The sequence below is a fragment of the Anomaloglossus baeobatrachus genome, chromosome 10 (assembly GCF_048569485.1).
Source record: "Anomaloglossus baeobatrachus isolate aAnoBae1 chromosome 10, aAnoBae1.hap1, whole genome shotgun sequence".
NCBI classification, from domain to species: domain Eukaryota; kingdom Metazoa; phylum Chordata; class Amphibia; order Anura; family Aromobatidae; genus Anomaloglossus; species Anomaloglossus baeobatrachus.
Genome location: NC_134362.1, coordinates 93815440 through 93837191, shown reverse-complemented (window position 1 = coordinate 93837191; position 21752 = coordinate 93815440).

Below are 21752 nucleotides of genomic sequence, written 5' to 3'. Positions count from 1 at the left end.
AGGCCTTACACAGTATGATGTCCTGCCAAAATTGATGATCTTTTATTCAGCACAAAAATAACATTTCAACTGACGATCGAGCATTTTGCTTGTTTATCAGGTGATCAGCAGCCTTTTTACACTGCATGATTATCAGGAAACAGGAGTTTTTAGGAATGCACATTCATGAAAATCTTTCCCCTATTATTTCATCTTAACAGAAGAAATGTGCTATTTCCAAAAGCTCTGAATAGTTCAGTTGGTGACTTTTCTCTCTATATATATAAACCTCTATTACTACAAAACGATATCCAGTGGGACTCAATAATTTAAGGATACATTGGTATTGCATTACTGCTATAAGTATATAGGAGAAAAAAGAAAAATACATAATTAATGTGAAAAATGAGTAGAAAGACATTCAAATTGTCTCCAGGGAGGAAGGAGACAAACGTCATAGTATCTAGTGATAGTATCTATGTTGATGCACTGCTCCTGAAGAAGAGGTATATCCTCGAAACGCGTAGACCGATGGAATAAAAGAATATGTTTATAACATCAACGTGCTACATCTTCATTTTGGCTGATGCGCGGCATTAACCCCCTCTTCACTCTGATTTGTATGCACATTAAGTCATTTATAACAGCACAATGTTGTCTACACTGAGGAAATCATCCAGCCCCTTTTTAAAAGCTGTTAATGTATCTGCCATTACTTATGAGTACCCGTCAGGTCAGTTCACCTAAGGTCACAGTTGCAATACCATGGGAATCCCAGCTGTGACCTCAGGTGAAGTCATTCATTCAATGCAGAATTACTGGAATATGAGTTTTGCTCACATTGAGTATTTGGATGCAGACATTTCCGCATCAAATCTGCATCTCCTGGTAAGTTACAGCACCGTTACCACACACATTTTGATGTGGTTCAAGTGAATTTGTTTTCCAGGAGCTGCAAATTTGGTTTAGAAATGTCTGCCTCCAAATACTCAATGTGCGCACATTGCTTTATTCAATAATCCGGAATAGAGTTCAATTACTTCACCTGAAGAGAGGTAACTGAGTTTAATGAGTTCCCCTCAGGTCAGTTCTCCTGAGGCTACAGCTGGCATACCATGGGAACTCCAGCTGAGACCTCAGGTTAAGTAAATGAACTCAATGCCAGATTACCGGATAGTTTGTTGCACACATTGAGTATTTGGTTGCATACATTTTGGCACCAAACCTCCAGGTCCTGGTAAGAATCAACACTGATACCGCAGGTGTTTTGATGCGGTTTAAGTGTGGGTTTTTTGCCAGGAACTGCAGATTTGGTGCAGAAATGTGTGTACATTGCCTAATCCAGTAATCTGGCATTGAGTTCAATGACTTTACCTGAGGTGAGGTCACTGGGTTCAATAAATTCACCTCAGGTCAGTTCATCTGAGGCCACAGCTGGGGTATCACTTGGGAGCCACCAGCTGTTATGTTAGGTGAACTCACTGACATGATTGCTCACAGTTGGAGCTCTGTCAGTGTGTCCCTGTTGCCGCACTGTGACCTCAGATGTAGCAGAGTTGGCATCGCATTGGGATGTCGTGTTTATGGAGAACGTCAAAAAAATAGAGTAGAATCTGTCTCAACTGTTTTACATTGGTGACTCGGAGAAAAAAAAACAGTAGTAGAAAAAACTTTATGCTCTGTCATATGTGTGCCTGAGCATAAAGTTTTTTCTTCTATGATTTACGTCAGACCTGAAGGGGTGTTTTAAAGGTTAATAAATTGGGGAAAGTGAGTTTTTAAAAAGAAAAAAAGGGTTTTTTTTTCTGTGATTTGTATTTATTTCTTTTGTCTGACAGAGTTATAAATGGGGGGTGTAATAGACCTCTCCCCAATACTAACCTTGGGCTTGATGACACTTCACAGCTGTAATTAACTCCTTATATTACCCCAATTGCCACTGCACCAGGGCAATCAGGGTGAGCAGAGTAAAGTGCCGAAATTGGCGTATCTAATAAACCATGGCCCTCCCCCTCCTGACAATACCAGACCCAAACTGCACGTTTTATCTTAGCTGAGTATAAAAATTGTGGGGTACCTCACAATTTTTTTGTCATTATTTATTTAAATAATATAAAAAAACACATGGGGTCCCTCGTCCCTTGATACATAGCCAAGATAAAGCTCACAGCTGGGGGCTGTAGCTTGTACCTGTCTACTTTATCTGTGCTGGGTATCAAAAAACTGGGGACCCCGCTACATTTTTTCAAATTATTTATTTACTATTACACTCCACAACTAATCACAGAAGCAGGCATGCCGGCAGTCCGACTGCAACCAAGTAAATACACTGCTACAGAGGATGGGAGGGGAAGCAGTGTGTATTCATGAAAGGATCAGGAAGCAGTGTGACAGCTGTGGGGAAACTTAGTATTATTCTCCTGATTTAATCCCCATAATACTCTGAAACCAGCTGTGAGTCAGAAATGCATCCAGGCTCCCCTCCATCTGCTGTTTCCATTCAGTTTCAGAGAAACTGTGGAAAGAAAGCGCACAGAGGGTCTTATCTGATAACAAAACAGATGTATGAAAATAGCACAGGTGCTCAGCTGTTGTAGTTGTGACAAGCACAACTCCTTAAAGGCAGAAGCAAATGAATGCAAAGGTGGTCAGCCGCAGCCCCGATGTAGTCGTAGATATCACAGGTTAGGTAGAAAAGTCGGGTTTGATGCTGAGCTAAAAACCACGATTCCAAGAAATGTAATGAATTCTTTTCTTTATTTTTACAGGTCAATGTGTTTTAAAGGCATCTCCGCCTTCTTCATCAGGACAAAGAACCGAAAAGAACAGCATAACACATGCTGCTACCATAGGATACATATATACCACTGAAGAAAGAAGCCACGTATACAGGGATGACGTCGTTTTTTCTCTCTTTTTTTCTCTTTTTTCACGTCTTCCTGTCTGCTCCACGTGACGCTTAGTCACCGGGCAGCTGACGTCATCCCTGTATACGTGGCTTCTTTCTTCAGTGGTATATATGTATCCTCTGGTAGCAGCATGTGCTATGCTGTTCTTTTCGGTTCTTTGTCCTGATGAAGAAGGCGGAGATGCCTTTGAAACGCATTGACCTGTAAAAAGAAAGAAAATAATTCATTACATTCCTTGGAATCGTGGTTTTTAGCGCAGCATCAAACCCGACTTTTCTACCTAACCTGTGATATCCATTCAGTTTCAGCACTTTTCCATCCATTGCAGTATTTTTACAGCCTTCCCAGATCTGCTTCCCAGGTCCTTCAGAAAATTATTTGAGTTTCCCATTGACTTGCATTAGGTTTGTTATTTGGCAAGAATGCATGAATAATAGAAATAATTCAAACCCAAATTTTTGACCGTTTCTCATCTCTAATCGCCAAATTTTAAGAGCTATAATTATTCTGTATTTCTGCTGACTGAGTCATGTGAGGTTTTTTTGATCCCTTTCTAATCTGTTTATTGGGAGGCAAAATGAACATAAAACAGCAATTAAGCATTTTTTTTATGCCATTCACTGTGTGGTAAAATTAAGAAAGATGCTTTATTCTTTAAATCAGTTCTATTACAGAGATACCACATTTTCTGTTTAATGTTTTGATGCTTTTACACAATAAGAACAATTTTATAGAAAAATAATTATTTTTGCATCACTAGATTTTAAGAGCTGTAGCTTTTTTATTTTTCTGCATACTGAACTGAATGCACAAGATGCTATTTTCAAGGTACATTTTTGATATACATTCAACTTTTTGAATGTGTTTTATTCAACTTTTTGGGGCAATATGATAACAAAAGCATAGTTTTGTCCACTTTTTTTATAGCGTTCTCTAAAAAGGTTAATTAGTGTGACAATTTTATAGAGCGGGTCATTCCGAGTGTGGCAATATCAAACGTGTACTTTTTGTTTATTTTTGTTTGTACATTAATATATGTATTTATTGGTGTAATATTTTTTCATTTTTTTTGTTCTTTAGTTTGGGATTTTCTTTTAAATATTTTTACAACTTTTTAAAACTTTTTCTATTTTTTTACCTAGTCTACGATGGCACATCAACTTTTCCTGCCTTGATCAATGATCTAATGCTCTGCAATGCTTTTACATAGCAGAGCAGTAGATCAGGCAGGAGGGATGTTAGGTTATGCTCAATGCAGGACTTCTCAAGCCTCCGTACTTGAGTTACCCCGTGGCCATTATTCGGTCCTGAGTAGAGATGAGCGAACCGGTCCCGGTTCGGCTCGAGGTCGGTTCGCCGAATGGAGGTCCCGTTCGAGTTCGGCTCGTCGAACGTTCGACGAACCGAACTCGAACTGCATAGGAAACAATGGCAGGCAATCACAAACACATAAAAACACCTAGAAAACACACTCAAAAGTGTCCAAAAGGTGACAAACAACTCACAACACAACACAAACACATGGGAAAGTGACAAGGACATATACTCATGCGAAAACAAAACAGCTGGACAAGGAAAAAGAGGAGGACACACAGATATAGGCATGGCACGCCCTTCTAAAATCATGTAAAACACCGCAAGGTGACTCCAAGCGTAGTCTCCCTTTTTTTCAAAAAATTGGGCCCCACACACACCCACCCCTTCAGTGGCAGCAGTTGTGCCCCAGTTGTACAATTCACAGCTAGATTTGCATCAAGCACATTCAAAAATACACCATTCTTATCCGTCCCCAGGATGACACCGGGGTAGGTAGCAAAGTCTTTCCTGATCCCAGCTCTGTTCATCTTGGCTTCTTTTAAAAACACAGAAAGCAAGGGTTACTCCAAGCGGAGCCTCCCTTTTTTTCCAAAAATTGGGCCCCACACACACCCACCCCTTCAGTGGCAGCAGTTGTGCCCCAGTTGTACACTTCACAGCTAGATTTGCATCAAGCACATTAAAAAATACGCCATTCTTATCCGTCCCCAGGATGACACCGGGGTAGGTAGCAAAGTCTTTCCTGATCCCAGCTCTGTTCATCTTGGCTTCTTTTAAAAACACAGCAAGCAAGGGTTACTCCAAGCGGAGTCTCCCTTTTTTCCAAAAATTGGGCCCCACACACACCCACCCCTTCAGTGGCAGCAGTTGTGCCCCAGTTGTACAATTCACAGCTAGATTTGCATCAAGCACATTCAAAAATACGCCATTCTTATCCGTCCCCAGGATGACACCGGGGTAGGTAGCAAAGTCTTTCCTGATCCCAGCTCTGTTCATCTTGGCTTCTTTTAAAAACACAGAAAGCAAGGGTTACTCCAAGCGGAGCCTCCCTTTTTTTCCAAAAATTGGGCCCCACACACACCCACCCCTTCAGTGGCAGCAGTTGTGCCCCAGTTGTACACTTCACAGCTAGATTTGCATCAAGCACATTAAAAAATACGCCATTCTTATCCGTCCCCAGGATGACACCGGGGTAGGTAGCAAAGTCTTTCCTGATCCCAGCTCTGTTCATCTTGGCTTCTTTTAAAAACACAGCAAGCAAGGGTTACTCCAAGCGGACTCTCCCTTTTTTCCAAAAATTGGGCCCCACACACACCCACCCCTTCAGTGGCAGCAGTTGTGCCCCAGTTGTACAATTCACAGCTAGATTTGCATCAAGCACATTCAAAAATACGCCATTCTTATCCGTCCCCAGGATGACACCGGGGTAGGTAGCAAAGTCTTTCCTGATCCCAGCTCTGTTCATCTTGGCTTCTTTTAAAAACACAGCAAGCAAGGGTTACTCCAAGCGGAGCCTCCCTTTTTTTCCAAAAATTGGGCCCCACACACACCCACCCCTTCAGTGGCAGCAGTTGTGCCCCAGTTGTACACTTCACAGCTAGATTTGCATCAAGCACATTCAAAAATACGCCATTCTTATCCGTCCCCAGGATGACACCGGGGTAGGTAGCAAAGTCTTTCCTGATCCCAGCTCTGTTCATCTTGGCTTCTTTTAAAAACACAGCAAGCAAGGGTTACTCCAAGCGGAGTCTCCCTTTTTTCCAAAAATTGGGCCCCACACACACCCACCCCTTCAGTGGCAGCAGTTGTGCCCCAGTAGTACAATTCACAGCTAGATTTGCATCAAGCACATTCAAAAATACGCCATAATTAACCGTCCCCAGGATGACACCAGGGTAGGTAGCAAAGTCTTTCCTGATCCCAGCTCTGTTCATCTTGGCTTCTTTTAAAAACACAGCAAGCAAGGGTTACTCCAAGCGGAGTCTCCCTTTTTTCCAAAAATTGGGCCCCACACACACCCACCCCTTCAGTGGCAGCAGTTGTGCCCCAGTTGTACACTTCACAGCTAGATTTGCATCAAGCACATTCAAAAATACGCCATAATTAACCGTCCCCAGGATGACACCAGGGTAGGTAGCAAAGTCTTTCCTGATCCCAGCTCTGTTCATCTTGGCTTCTTTTAAAAACACAGCAAGCAAGGGTTACTCCAAGCGGAGTCTCCCTTTTTTCCAAAAATTGGGCCCCACACACACCCACCCCTTCAGTGGCAGCAGTTGTGCCCCAGTTGTACACTTCACAGCTAGATTGGCATCAAGCACATTCCAAATCCACAAGCATTTACTCTCCCCAGGATGACACAGGGGTAGTAAATTCCTTCTGGATCCATGACTTGTTCATTTTGATGAACGTCAGTCTGTCCACATTGTCACTGGACAGACGCGTGCGCTTATCTGTCAGCACACACCCAGCAGCACTGAAGACACGTTCAGAGACAACGCTGGCAGATGGACACGACAAAATCTCCAAGGCGTAACTGGATAGCTCCATTTTTCTAGATTTGAAGCCCAAAAGGAGCAAGGCTCCATTTGCAAAGTCATGGCATTGATGTTCATTTGGAGATACTCCTGTATCATCCTCTCCAGCCGTTGACTATGTGTCAGACTTGTTGTCTCTGGTGGCCTTGCAAAAGAGGGTCTAGAAAAAATTATGAAAAGATTCCACAAAATTGCTGTTACCAACACCAGATACGGTCCTACTGGTACGGGTAGACTGTTGAAGATGGCGAGACCGTCCCATGTTTGGCAAGTTACAACTGGGAGAATCACTCCCTGCACCTGCACGGTTGTTTGGTGGAAAAGCCGAGCTAAGATCGAGTAACAGCTTCTGCTGATACTCCTGCATACGTGCGTCCCTTTCTATGGCTGGAATTATGTCACAAAATTTGGACTTGTACCGCGGATCTAATAGTGTGGCAAGACAGTAGTCATCATCACTTCTAATTTTGACAATACGAGGGTCATGTTGGAAATAGTGCAACAAGAAGGCACTCATGTGTCTTGCGCAGCCATGCGGACCAAGTCCACGCTGTGTTTGTGGCATAGAGGTGCTAACCGTTCTTTCTTCCTCTGACATCTGCCCCCAACCTCTTTCAACTGAAATTTGACCAAGGTCTCCCTCATCCGCTGAGTCTTCCATGTCCATGGACAGTTCGTCCTCCATTTCTTCATGTTCTCCTGCACCTTCCTCAACATCTCGCCTGCTACCATGCGCCCTTGTTGATCCCTGTCCCCCATGGTCCCATGCCTGCCGCCTTGGTGATGATGAACGTCTGGACCTTGGTGATGTTGTTGTGTCTTGCGCATATGAATCCTCCTTTAGTTCATCCCCTTCCTGTTGTCCCACCCCCTGACTCCGAATAGTGTTTAGCGTGTGCTCCAGCATGTATATGACTGGAATCGTCATGCTGATAATGGCATTGTCAGCGCTAAACATATTCGTCGCCATGTCGAAACTGTGCAGAAGGGTGCATAGGTCCTTGATCTGAGACCACTCCATCAGGGTGATCTGACCCACCTCTGCATCTCGTTGGCCCAGGCTATACGTCATGACGTATTGCACCCGGGCTCGGCGGTGCTGCCACAGTCGCTGTAACATGTGGAGAGTTGAATTCCAGCGTGTCGCCACATCGCATTTCAGGCGATGAACCGGCAGGCCGAAAGACTTCTGGAGCGATGCAAGTCGCTCAGCTGCAGCGCTTGAACGGTGGAAGTGAGTAGACAGTTTTCGTGCCCTGTTCAGAAGGCCATCTAGGCCGGGATAGTGTGTTAAAAATTGCTGGACGACAAGGTTCAACACGTGAGCCATACAAGGTACGTGTGTCACCTTGCCCAGGCGAAGGGCCGCACCCAGGTTTGCAGCATTGTCGCACACGGCCTTACCAGGCTGCAGGTTGAGCGGAGACAGCCATTTATTAAACTCGGACCGCAGAGCTGACCACAACTTCTCAGCTGTGTGACTCTTATTCCCAAGACATGTCAAGCTAAAGACCGCCTGATGCCGTTGCGCTCTGCTGCCAGCATAGTAATGAGGGGTGCGTGATTCCTTTTGCGCTGTGAGAACGCTGGTGGCCTGACCAGGCAGGCTTGGGGCAGAGGTGGAGGACCCAGATGAGGTGGAGGATGCAGAAGCAGTGGCGGAACTTGGACAGACAGAGGATTGACACACAAGTCGTGGGGACGGCAAGACTTGTGCAGCAGACCCTTCACCATCTATCACCATAGTTACCCAGTGCCCAGTCAGCGACATGTAACGTCCCTGTCCATGCTTACTGGTCCAAGTATCGGTGGTGAAATGCACCCGTTCACACACAGAGTATCTCAAGGAAGCAGTGATGTTGTGTGCGACATGCTGGTGTAGCGCAGGCACACCTTTCTTAGAGAAGTAGTGGCGACTAGGCATCTGGTACTGGGGCACAGCAACAGACATAAGGTCTCTAAAATCCTGTGTGTCCACTAGGCGGAAAGGCAGCATTTCGGTAGCCAACAGCTTACAGAGGGATAGAGTCAACCTCTTCGCTTTGTCATGGGTCGCAGGAAGTGGCCTTTTATTTGACCACATCTGAGGGACAGAGATCTGGCTGCTGTGTGTAGACGGTGTTGAGTAGGGTGCCCCTGGAAAAATGCAGGTTTGTGAGGAAAGTGCTGGCGGAGACATGATGTTGCCTTCATCCAACGTTGGTGCTATCGATGTCTGAGAGAGCTGTACACACTCACTTGTTTCCCCTTCCAAAACAACTGACGACCTACCAAGCAAACTGCCTGTTGCGGTTACAGTGGTGGAAGTTGTGGGTGGAAAAACAGGTGTGACAGCTGTCCCCACAGTCCTAGAAGATGACGAGCGCGCGGATGCACTGGAAGGGGCAGGCGGTGGATGGTTCGCTCCGCTAGGCCCCATTGCAGCACGGTGAGCTTCCCACCGGGCCATATGATATTTATTCATGTGACGATTCATGGAAGAAGTTGTCAAACTGCTGAGGTTTTGACCTCTACTAAGAGAACCATGACAAATTTTACAGATCACATAATTTGGGCGATCTTTTTCTATGTCAAAAAAGGACCAGGCTAGGCAAGGCTTATAGGCCATGCGACCTGTTGATCCACCCCGAATAATGCTCAGAGGCAGAGTGGTGGCTGAGGATGCAGTTGTAGACGTGCTACCAGTACTCCGACTCTGTCCAGGAAGGCGCAAGGTAACTTCGTCATCAGTTGCATCCTCCTCCACCACCTCTGTTGACCTCCTCGAGTGCCTGACTGTGGGTTGACAGTAGGTGGGATCTAGAAATTCATCATCAATTGTTGTGTTTGCACTCCCCTCCCCCTCAGACCGAGCCTCTTCTTGCCCTGACCGAATATTTAAGTTGTCATCCCAATCGGGTATCTGCGTCTCATCTTCATCAGTATGTTCCTCATTGTCTATAACCACAGGTGTTACAGTTTGTGACAAAGGGTCAACATTATGCTCAGAAACTTGGTCCTCACGGCCTGAATCAGAGTCACAAAGGTTCTGGGCATCACTGCAGACCATTTCCTGTTCTGTACTCACTGTAGCTTGGGAGCAGACCTCTGATTCCCAGGCTATAGTGTGACTGAACAGCTCTGCAGACTCAGCCATCTCAGTTCCACCATACTGTGCAGGGCTGATGGAGACTTCAGAGCTGGGAGAAAGCAAGTTTGATTGGGATAACAACTCAGAGGACTGGTGTTTTTTGGATGCGGTACTTGAAGAGGCTGAGAGGGCACTTGTTGGACCACTTGAGATCCATTCAAGCATTTTCCTTTTTTACCCATCATCTACCTTTGTTCCTGTTGTTCGTGTCCGTAAAAAAGGGAGCACATCGGATTGTCCACGGTAAGTAGTAGACATCTTACTTTTGCTGGTAGATGCTCTATCTTCAGCAGATGATAATGGAGCTTTGCCACCTTCCCCAGGGACAAAACCTTTTTTGCCTTTTCCACCACGCCTCTTCCCCTTTCCACCAGCATCTGTCATTTTGCCACTCATGTTGATTGTGACAAGATTGTGCACTGAAAATGTGGTAGTAAAAATTGAGAGGTGGTGTAGATTGCAGTGGTGGTCTAGCTTTATTAACAGCAGAATAATAAAGAATAAATATCCCTGACAATGCAACTACGGCTCTTAAACTTGCAGCAAAAATTGCTAGTATAATGGCTTAGTTATAATGAGTTGGAGTGTGCAATGCAGGTAGAGGTGCTGCAAATGTCTTTGCACTAGTGTGACTAGACAACAGTCCAATAGACACGTTTAGGATGCCACTAGGTACACTGAGTGTTTGCTAGTATAATGGCTTAGTTATAATGAGTTGGAGTGTGCAATGCAGGCAGAGGTGCTGCAAATATTTTTGCACTAGTGTGACTAGACAACAGTCCAATAGCCACGTTTAGGATGCCACTAGGTACACTGAGTGTTTGCTAGTATAATGGCTTAGTTATAATGAGTTGGAGTGTGCAATGCAGGCAGAGGTGCTGCAAATGTCTTTGCACTAGTGTGACTAGACAACAGTCCAATAGCCACGTTTAGGATGCCACTAGGTTCACTGAGTGTTTGCTGGTATAATGGCTTAGTTATAATGGGTTGGAGTGTGCAATGCAGGCAGAGGTGCTGCAAATGTCTTTGCACTAGTGTGACTATAGCAAAGTCCAATAGCCACGTTTAGGATGCCACTAGGTACACTGAGTGTTTGCTAGTATAATGGCTTAGTTATAATGAGTGGGAGTGTGCAATGCAGGCAGAGGTGCTGCAAATGTCTTTGCACTAGTGTGACTAGACAACAGTCCAATAGCCACGTTTAGGATGCCACTAGGTACACTGAGTGTTTGCTAGTATAATGGCTTTGTTATAATGAGTTGGAGTGTGCAATGCAGGCAGGGGTGCTGCAAATGTCTTTGCACTAGTGGGACTATAGCAAAGTCCAATAGCCACGTTTAGGATGCCACTAGGTACACTGAGTGTTTGCTAGTATAATGCCTTAGTTATAATGAGTGGGAGTGTGCAATGCAGGTAGAGGTGCTGCAAATGTCTTTGCACTAGTGTGACTAGACAACAGTCCAATAGCCACGTTTAGGATGCCACTAGGTACACTGAGTGTTTGCTAGTATAATGGCTTAGTTATAATGAGTTGGAGTGTGCAATGCAGGCAGAGGTGCTGCAAATGTCATTGCACTAGTGTGACTAGACAACAGTCCAATAGCCACGTTTAGGATGCCACTAGGTACACTGAGTGTTTGCTAGTATAATGGCTTAGTTATAATGAGTGGGAGTGTGCAATGCAGGTAGAGGTGCTGCAAATGTCTTTGCACTAGTGTGACTAGACAACAGTCCAATAGCCACGTTTAGGATGCCACTAGGTACACTGAGTGTTTGCTAGTATAATGGCTTAGTTATAATGAGTTGGAGTGTGCAATGCAGGCAGAGGTGCTGCAAATGTCTTTGCACTAGTGTGACTAGACAACAGTCCAATAGCCACGTTTAGGATGCCACTAGGTACACTGAGTGTTTGCTAGTATAATGGCTTAGTTATAATGAGTTGGAGTGTGCAATGCAGGCAGAGGTGCTGCAAATATCTTTGCACTAGTGTGACTAGACAACAGTCCAATAGCCACGTTTAGGATGCCACTAGGTACACTGAGTGTTTGCTAGTATAATGGCTTAGTTATAATAAGTTGGAGTGTGCAATGCAGGTAGAGGTGCTGCAAATGTCTTTGCACTAGTGTGACTAGACAACAGTCCAATAGCCACGTTTAGGATGCCACTAGGTACACTGAGTGTTTGCTAGTATAATGGCTTAGTTATAATGAGTTGGAGTGTGCAATGCAGGCAGAGGTGCTGCAAATGTCTTTGCACTAGTGTGACTAGACAACAGTCCAATAGCCACGTTTAGGATGCCACTAGGTACACTGAGTGTTTGCTAGTATAATGGCTTAGTCATAATGAGTTGGAGTGTGCAATGCAGGCAGAGGTGCTGCAAATGTCTTTGCACTAGTGTGACTAGACAACAGTCCAATAGCCACGTTTAGGATGCCACTAGGTACACTGAGTGTTTGCTAGTATAATGGCTTAGTTATAATGAGTTGGAGTGTGCAATGCAGGCAGAAGTGCTGCAAATGTCTTTGCACTAGTGGGACTATAGCAAAGTCCAATAGCCATGTTTAGGATGCCACTAGGTACACTGAGTGTTTGCTAGTATAATGGCTTAGTTATAATGAGTTGGAGTGTGCAATGCAGGTAGAGGTGCTGCAAATGTCTTTGCACTAGTGTGACGAGACAACAGTCCAATAGCCACGTTTAGGATGCCACTAGGTACACTGAGTGCTAGTATAATGGCTTAGTTATAATGAGTTGGAGTGTGCAATGCACGCAGAGGTGCTGCAAATGTCTTTGCACTAGTGTGACTAGACAACAGTCCAATAGCCACGTTTAGGATGCCACTAGGTACACTGATTGCTTGCTAGTATAATGGCTTAGTTATAATGAGTTGGAGTGTGCAATGCAGGCAGAGGTGCTGCAAATGTCTTTGCACTAGTGTGACTAGACAACAGTCCAATAGCCACGTTTAGGATGCCACTAGGTACACTGAGTGTTTGCTAGTATAATGGCTTAGTTATAATGAGTTGGAGTGTGCAATGCAGGCAGAGGTGCTGCAAATGTCTTTGCACTAGTGGGACTATAGCAAAGTCCAATAGCCACGTTTAGGATGCCACTAGGTACACTGAGTGTTTGCTAGTATAATGGCTTAGTTATAATGAGTTGGAGTGTGCAATGCAGGTAGAGGTGCTGCAAATGTCTTTGCACTAGTGTGACTAGACAACAGTCCAATAGCCACGTTTAGGATGCCACTAGGTACACTGAGTGTTTGCTAGTATAATGGCTTAGTTATAATGAGTTGGAGTGTGCAATGCAGACAGAGGTGCTGCAAATGTCTTTGCCCTAGTGTGACTAGACAACAGTCCAATAGCCACGTTTAGGATGCCACTAGGTACACTGAGTGATTGCTAGGATAATGGCTTAGTTATAATGAGTTGGAGTGTGCAATGCAGGCAGAGGTGCTGCAAATGTCTTTGCACTAGTGTGACTAGACAACAGTCCAATAGCCACGTTTAGGATGCCACTAGGTACACTGTGTGTTTGCTAGTATAATCGCTTAGTTATAATGAGTTGGAGTGTGCAATGCAGGCAGAGGTGCTGCAAATGTCTTTGCACTAGTGGGACTATAGCAAAGTCCAATAGCCACGTTTAGGATGCCACTAGGTACACTGAGTGTTTGCTAGTATAATGGCTTAGTTATAATGAGTTGCAGTGTGCAATGCAGGCAGAGGTGCTGCAAATGTCTTTGCACTAGTGTGACTGGACAACAGTCCAATAGCCACGTTTAGGATGCCACTAGGTACACTGTGTGTTTGCTAGTATAATGGCTTAGTTATAATGAGTTGGAGTGTGCAATGCAGGCAGAGGTGCTGCAAATGTCTTTGCACTAGTGTGACTGGACAACAGTCCAATAGCCACGTTTAGGATGCCACTAGGTACACTGTGTGTTTGCTAGTATAATGGCTTAGTTATAATGAGTTGGAGTGTGCAATGCAGGCAGAGTTGCTGCAAATGTCTTTGCTCTAGTGGGACTATAGCAAAGTCCAATAGCCACGTTTAGGATGCCACTAGGTACACTGAGTGTTTGCTAGTATAATGGCTTAGTTATAATGAGTTGGAGTGTGCAATGCAGGTAGAGGTGCTGCAAATGTCTTTGCACTAGTGTGACTAGACAACAATCCAATAGCCACGTTTAGGATGCCACTTGGTACACTGAGTGTTTGCTAGTATAATGGCTTAGTTATAATGAGTTGGAGTGTGCAATGCAGGCAGTGGTGCTGCAAATGTCTTTGCACTAGTGTGACTAGACAACAGTCCAATAGCCACGTTTAGGATGCCACTAGGTACACTGAGTGTTTGCTAGTATAATGGCTTAGTTATAATGAGTTGGAGTGTGCAATGCAGGCAGAGGTGCTGCAAATGTCTTTGCACTAGTGTGACTAGACAACAGTCCAATAGCCACGTTTAGGATGCCACTAGGTACACTGAGTGTTTGCTTGTATAATGGCTTAGTTATAATGGGTTGGAGTGTGCAATACAGGCAGAGGTGCTGCAAATGTCTTTGCACTAGTGGGACTATAGCAAAGTCCAATAGCCACGTTTAGGATGCCACTAGGTACACTGAGTGTTTGCTAGTATAATGGCTTAGTTATAATGAGTTGGAGTGTGCAATGCAGGTAGAGGTGCTGCAAATGTCTTTGCACTAGTGTGACTAGACAACAGTCCAATAGCCACGTTTAGGATGCCACTAGGTACACTGAGTGTTTGCTAGTATAATGGCTTAGTTATAATGAGTTGGAGTGTGCAATGCAGGCAGAGGTGCTGCAAATGGTTTTGCACTAGTGGGACTATAGCAAAGTCCAATAGCCACGTTTAGGATGCCACTAGGTACACTGAGTGTTTGCTAGTATAATGGCTTAGTTATAATGAGTGGGGGTGTGCAATGCAGGTAGAGGTGCTGCAAATGTCTTTGCACTAGTGTGACTAGACAACAGTCCAATAGCCACGTTTAGGATGCCACTAGGTACACTGAGTGTTTGCTAGTATAATGGCTTAGTTATAATGAGTTGGAGTGTGCAATGCAGGCAGAGGTGCTGCAAATGTCTTTGCACTAGTGTGACTAGACAACAGTCCAATAGCCACGTTTAGGATGCCACTAGGTACACTGAGTGTTTGCTAGTATAATGGCTTAGTTATAATGAGTGGGAGTGTGCAATGCAGGTAGAGGTGCTGCAAATGTCTTTGCACTAGTGGGACTATAGCAAAGTCCAATAGCCACGTTTAGGATGCCACTAGGTACACTGAGTGTTTGCTAGTATAATGGCTTAGTTATAATGAGTTGGAGTGTGCAATGCAGGCAGAGGTGCTGCAAATGTCTTTGCACTAGTGTGACTAGACAACAGTCCAATAGCCACGTTTAGGATGCCACTAGGTACACTGAGTGTTTGCTAGTATAATGGCTTAGTTATAATGAGTTGGAGTGTGCAATGCAGGTAGAGGCGCTGCAAATGTCTTTGCACTAGTGTGACTAGACAACAGTCCAATAGCCACGTTTAGGATGCCATTAGGTACACTGAGTGTTTGCTAGTATAATGGCTTAGTTATAATGAGTTGGAATGTGCAATGCAGGCAGAGGTGCTGCAAATGTCTTTGCACTAGTGTGACTAGACAACAGTCCAATAGCCACGTTTAGGATGCCACTAGGTACACTGAGTGTTTGCTAGTATAATGGCTTAGTTATAATGAGTTGGAGTGTGCAATGCAGGCAGAGGTGCTGCAAATGTCTTTGCACTAGTGGGACTATAGCAAAGTCCAATAGCCACGTTTAGAATGCCACTAGGTACACTGAGTGTTTGCTAGTATAATGGCTTAGTTATAATGAGTTGGAGTGTGCAATGCAGGTAGAGGTGCTGCAAATGTCTTTGCACTAGTGTGACGAGACAACAGTCCAATAGCCACGTTTAGGATGCCACTAGGTACACTGAGTGCTAGTATAATGGCTTAGTTATAATGAGTTGGAGTGTGCAATGCAGGCAGAGGTGCTGCAAATGTCTTTGCACTAGTGTGACTAGACAACAGTCCAATAGCCACGTTTAGGATGCCACTAGGTACACTGAGTGTTTGCTAGTATAATGGCTTAGTTATAATGAGTTGGAGTGTGCAATGCAGGCAGAGGAGCTGCAAATGTCTTTGCACTAGTGGGACTATAGCAAAGTCCAATAGCCACGTTTAGGATGCCACTAGGTACACTGAGTGTTTGCTAGTATAATGGCTTAGTTATAATGAGTTGGAGTGTGCAATGCAGGTAGAGGTGCTGCAAATGTCTTTGCACTAGTGTGACTAGACAACAGTCCAATAGCCACGTTTAGGATGCCACTAGGTACACTGAGTGTTTGCTAGAATAATGGCTTAGTTATAATGAGTTGGAGTGTGCAATGCAGGCAGAGGTGCTGCAAATGTCTTTGCACTAGTTTGACTAGACAACAGTCCAATAGCCACGTTTAGGATGCCACTAGGTACACTGAGTGTTTGCTAGTATAATGGCTTAGTTATAATGAGTTGGAGTGTGCAATGCAGGCAGAGGTGCTGCAAATATCTTTGCACTAGTGTGACTAGACAACAGTCCAATAGCCACGTTTAGGATGCCACTAGGTACACTGAGTGTTTGCTAGTATAATGGCTTAGTTATAATGAGTTGGAGTGTGCAATGCAGGTAGAGGTGCTGCAAATGTCTTTGCACTAGTGTGACTAGACAACAGTCCAATAGCCACGTTTAGGATGCCACTAGGTACACTGAGTGTTTGCTAGTATAATGGCTTAGTTATAATGAGTTGGAGTGTGCAATGCAGGCAGAGGTGCTGCAAATGTCTTTGCACTAGTGTGACTAGACAACCGTCCAATAGCCACGTTTAGGATGCCACTAGGTACACTGAGTGTTTGCTAGTATAATGGCTTAGTTATAATGAGTTGGAGTGTGCAATGCAGGTAGAGGTGCTGCAAATGTCTTTGCACTAGTGTGACGAGACAACAGTCCAATAGCCACGTTTAGGATGCCACTAGGTACACTGAGTGCTAGTATAATGGCTTAGTTATAATAAGTTGGAGTGTGCAATGCAGGCAGAGGTGCTGCAAATGTCTTTGCACTAGTGGGACTATAGCAAAGTCCAATAGCCACGTTTAGAATGCCACTAGGTACACTGAGTGTTTGCTAGTATAATGGCTTAGTTATAATGAGTTGGAGTGTGCAATGCAGGTAGAGGTGCTGCAAATGTCTTTGCACTAGTGTGACGAGACAACAGTCCAATAGCCACGTTTAGGATGCCACTAGGTACACTGAGTGCTAGTATAATGGCTTAGTTATAATAAGTTGGAATGTGCAATGCAGGCAGAGGTGCTGCAAATGTCTTTGCACTAGTGTGACTAGACAACAGTCCAATAGCCACGTTTAGGATGCCACTAGGTACACTGAGTGCTAGTATAATGGCTTAGTTATAATAAGTTGGAGTGTGCAATGCAGGCAGAGGTGCTGCAAATGTCTTTGCACTAGTGGGACTATAGCAAAGTCCAATAGCCACGTTTAGAATGCCACTAGGTACACTGAGTGTTTGCTAGTATAATGGCTTAGTTATAATGAGTTGGAGTGTGCAATGCAGGTAGAGGTGCTGCAAATGTCTTTGCACTAGTGTGACGAGACAACAGTCCAATAGCCACGTTTAGGATGCCACTAGGTACACTGAGTGCTAGTATAATGGCTTAGTTATAATAAGTTGGAGTGTGCAATGCAGGCAGAGGTGCTGCAAATGTCTTTGCACTAGTGTGACTAGACAACAGTCCAATAGCCACGTTTAGGATGCCACTAGGTACACTGAGTGTTTGCTAGTATAATGGCTTAGTTATAATGAGTTGGAGTGTGCAATGCAGGCAGAGGAGCTGCAAATGTCTTTGCACTAGTGGGACTATAGCAAAGTCCAATAGCCACGTTTAGGATGCCACTAGGTACACTGAGTGTTTGCTAGTATAATGGCTTAGTTATAATGAGTTGGAGTGTGCAATGCAGGTAGAGGTGCTGCAAATGTCTTTGCACTAGTGTGACTAGACAACAGTCCAATAGCCACGTTTAGGATGCCACTAAGTACACTGAGTGTTTGCTAATATAATGGCTTAGTTATAATGAGTTGGAGTGTGCAATGCAGGTAGAGGTGCTGCAAATGTCTTTGCACTAGTGTGACTAGACAACAGTCCAATAGCCACGTTTAGGATGCCACTAGGTACACTGAGTGTTTGCTAGTATAATGGCTTAGTTATAATGAGTTGGAGTGTGCAATGCAGGCAGAGGTGCTGCAAATGTCTTTGCACTAGTGTGACTAGACAACAGTCCAATAGCCACGTTTAGGATGCCACTAGGTACACTGAGTGTTTGCTAGTATAATGGCTTAGTTATAATGAGTTGGAGTGTGCAATGCAGGCAGAGGTGCTGCGAATGTCTTTGCACTAGTGTGACTAGGCAACAGTCCAATAGCCACGTTTAGGATGCCACTAGGTACACTGAGTGTTTGCTAGTATAATGGCTTAGTTATAATGAGTTGGAGTGTGCAATGCAGGCAGAGGTGCTGCAAATGTCTTTGCACTAGTTGGACTATAGCAAAGTCCAATAGCCACGTTTAGGATGCCACTAGGTACACTGAGTGTTTGCTAGTATAATGGCTTAGTTATAATGAGTTGGAGTGTGCAATGCAGGTAGAGGTGCTGCAAATGTCTTTGCACTAGTGTGACTAGACAACAGTCCAATAGCCACGTTTAGGATGCCACTAGGTACACTGAGTGTTTGCTAGTATAATGGCTTAGTTATAATGATTTGGAGTGTGCAGTGCAGGCAGAGGTGCTGCAAATGTCTTTGCACTAGTGTGACTAGACAACAGTCCAATAGCCACGTTTAGGATGCCACTAGGTACACTGAGTGTTTGCTAGTATAATGGCTTAGTTATAATGAGTTGGAGTGTGCAATGCAGGTAGAGGTGCTGCAAATGTCTTTGCACTAGTGTGACTAGACAACAGTCCAATAGCCACGTTTAGGATGCCACTAGGTACACTGAGTGTTTGCTAGTATAATGGCTTAGTTATAATGAGTTGGAGTGTGCAGAGGACAGGAGGGTACAGTGCCAGGATTGTGGGGCTCTGGGTAGAGGAAAGGAAATGGGGAAATGCAGGGAGGAAATCCCTGACCTTTGCTACACAGACGCTGTCGCTGTTTTCAGGACCTGTCACCTATGGCTCTGACCCTGCCGGTACGAGCCCTTAAAAGGACTGATGGAAAGTGCTATCCCTATGCTGTCCAGCGCTGTGTATGGAGCGCATACAGCTGTATCAGCGATAGGACTCAGGACGGAGCTGCCCAAGTGATGTCTGACACCAAGGACGCAGAAGAGATAATGGCGTCCTGGAGGAAAATGTCCGGTTTTATAATGCAGGGACATGTGACATGGACATCCTATCACACATGCCGTTGCTTCTCTGGCTAAAAGTCCACTTAGCTGTGTGTGTGTCTGGGATTGGCTGACATGCTGGCCCGCCCCACAAGACGCGCGCGCTTAGGGAAAGAAGACAAGGAAAAAAAGAAAAAAAATGGCGATCGCCATTATACAAACAGCAGTGATCTGAAGGCGCTGTTCACGCACACTATACACTGAAATGTCATAATAGTGTGAGTCACAGAGTGACTTACACTATTACAGCGGAAAGCCAGCTGGGAATTAGCTGTTTTTTTGCTGCTAGAACCGTTCTCGAACGTTTCTAGAACTATCGAGCTTTTGCAAAAAGCTCGAGTTCTAGTTCGATCTAGAACAGGCCCCAAAATCACTCGAGCCTAGAACTGGAGAACTTCGAACCGCGAACCGCGCTCAACTCTAGTCCTGAGTCACCATGGAGTCCATCAGCACAATGCGATCACAATCACGTTTTGCTGAGTGGAGCAGATAAGAAGCCCTTTCCATCTCCAAGAAGATATATGCCGCTGACACTATTGACAGCAGCAGAGGATTTTAACGCACACGATCAGTGCTAGTGTGGCGTCCTCTGCGGCTTCAGTCGCCACAGAGTATTGCACCTTACTTAAGGTGCGGTTTTCACCTTGGATAAGGTGGGGGTTAATCACCGGTGTTCCACATTCACACTTTACATACAGTTTAAGAGCCTTCTCACTGGGGAGCTGGACTAGGGTAGGCAGGGGGGTTGGCCAACACGAAGCTTGGGACTTCCCAGTCACTAGGACAACCACCTGGGGGGGCGGGTTCCACTTGGGGTAGAAGTAGGAGCAACTTCACACAATCATCAGTCAGTCTACCCGGGACTTCAGTTCTGGCGACACAACACCACCACCTTCTTCTTCTTTCACGGGGCCTGTGGCTTGGAGCGGAACGCTCAACCCGGGTTCCTCACTCCTGGAGGGGAACCTTTTAGAAAGGACATTTTCTAAACACCGGTGGCTTCTTCCAACTTTTCAGAGGTCGACGGGGCCCATCACAGCAGGTGACCGATACTACCCAGGCACGCAGCATAACAGTGAGTAAAACAACCTGGAACCGCAGCAGCCGACTCAGACTGTTATTACCGGCGCTGTCACCCCACACTCTGGCGCCAATGGCCCCCGCCACCACTACTACAACCCTCATCATCCTCCCGAGGGCCTGCTTTGGCTGCTACTACCACCCACCCCGGTGGACAGCGACAGCTGCGGCGGCTAATCCCTGGCCGCGTACCACAGGTGGTGTCACAACAACAACCCCCATCATCACCTCCTATCCCCCCCTCTTATTGTGGACACTTGTAGGCATGAAATGGGGTGGGCCGACATCCCAGACCTTCACACCGGCCCAGTGACGAGTAACAGGTACCAGACCGGACCTGAACCTCCTGTCCTCCTGGCTTACACTAGCACTGATCATGAGCAATTCAGCTGAGTGTCAGCTATGATACATAGCTGACACCCACTGATGATCTTGCAGGCACCGTAAATGACCCAGCATGATCATACTGTTGTACATGTACATCGGTTTGCGGGAACGCACCTCCCACGGTGCCGTACTGTACATGTACTGCTGATGTTGTGAAGGGGTTAAGCTCTAACTTTGTCAATAATGTTGAATTTACTGGGGAGCTCTGGCTTTTTTTATATTTTTTTTAAAATCTTTATTAAAGGGATTAAATAAGTATATATCCATAAGGATAGAGGTCAGCGCTAAAGCATGTTTTACACGCTGCGACAGCGCTAGCCAATGCTAGCGATGCCAAGCTCGATAGCACCTTCCCCCGTCGTACGGCCGATATGTGTTGATCGCTGCCGTAGCGAACATTATCGCTACGGCAGCGTCACACGCACTTACCTGCGACATTGCTGTTACCGGCGATCCGCCTCCCTTCTAAGGGGGCGGTTCGTTCAGCGTCACAACGACGTCACAGCAGCGTCACTGAACCGCTGCCCAATAGAAAAGGAGAGAAGGAGATAAGCGGCCGGAACCTCCTGGCCACCTCCTTCCTTCCTCCTTTTCCGGTGGAGGCAGGTAAGGAGATGTTTGTCGTTCCAGTGGCGTCACACACAGTGATGTGTGATGCCGCTGGAGCGACAAACAACATCATACCGTCGCTGCAGCGATATTATGGAAATGAGCGACGTGACAATAAGCTACGATATTGCACGTATTTGCTCTCGTTGATCGTCGCTCATTTGCGTCACACGCTGGATGTGCGTCACTACCGACGTGACCCTGACGATATATCGGTAGCGATGTCGCAGCGTGTAAAGCCCGCTTAAGACCCAATATTCCTGTAGTTTTGTAGCTAGATTTTAAAGGCAAGAAACCCCTTACTTTGCCTGGTGTCGTACTAGAAAAA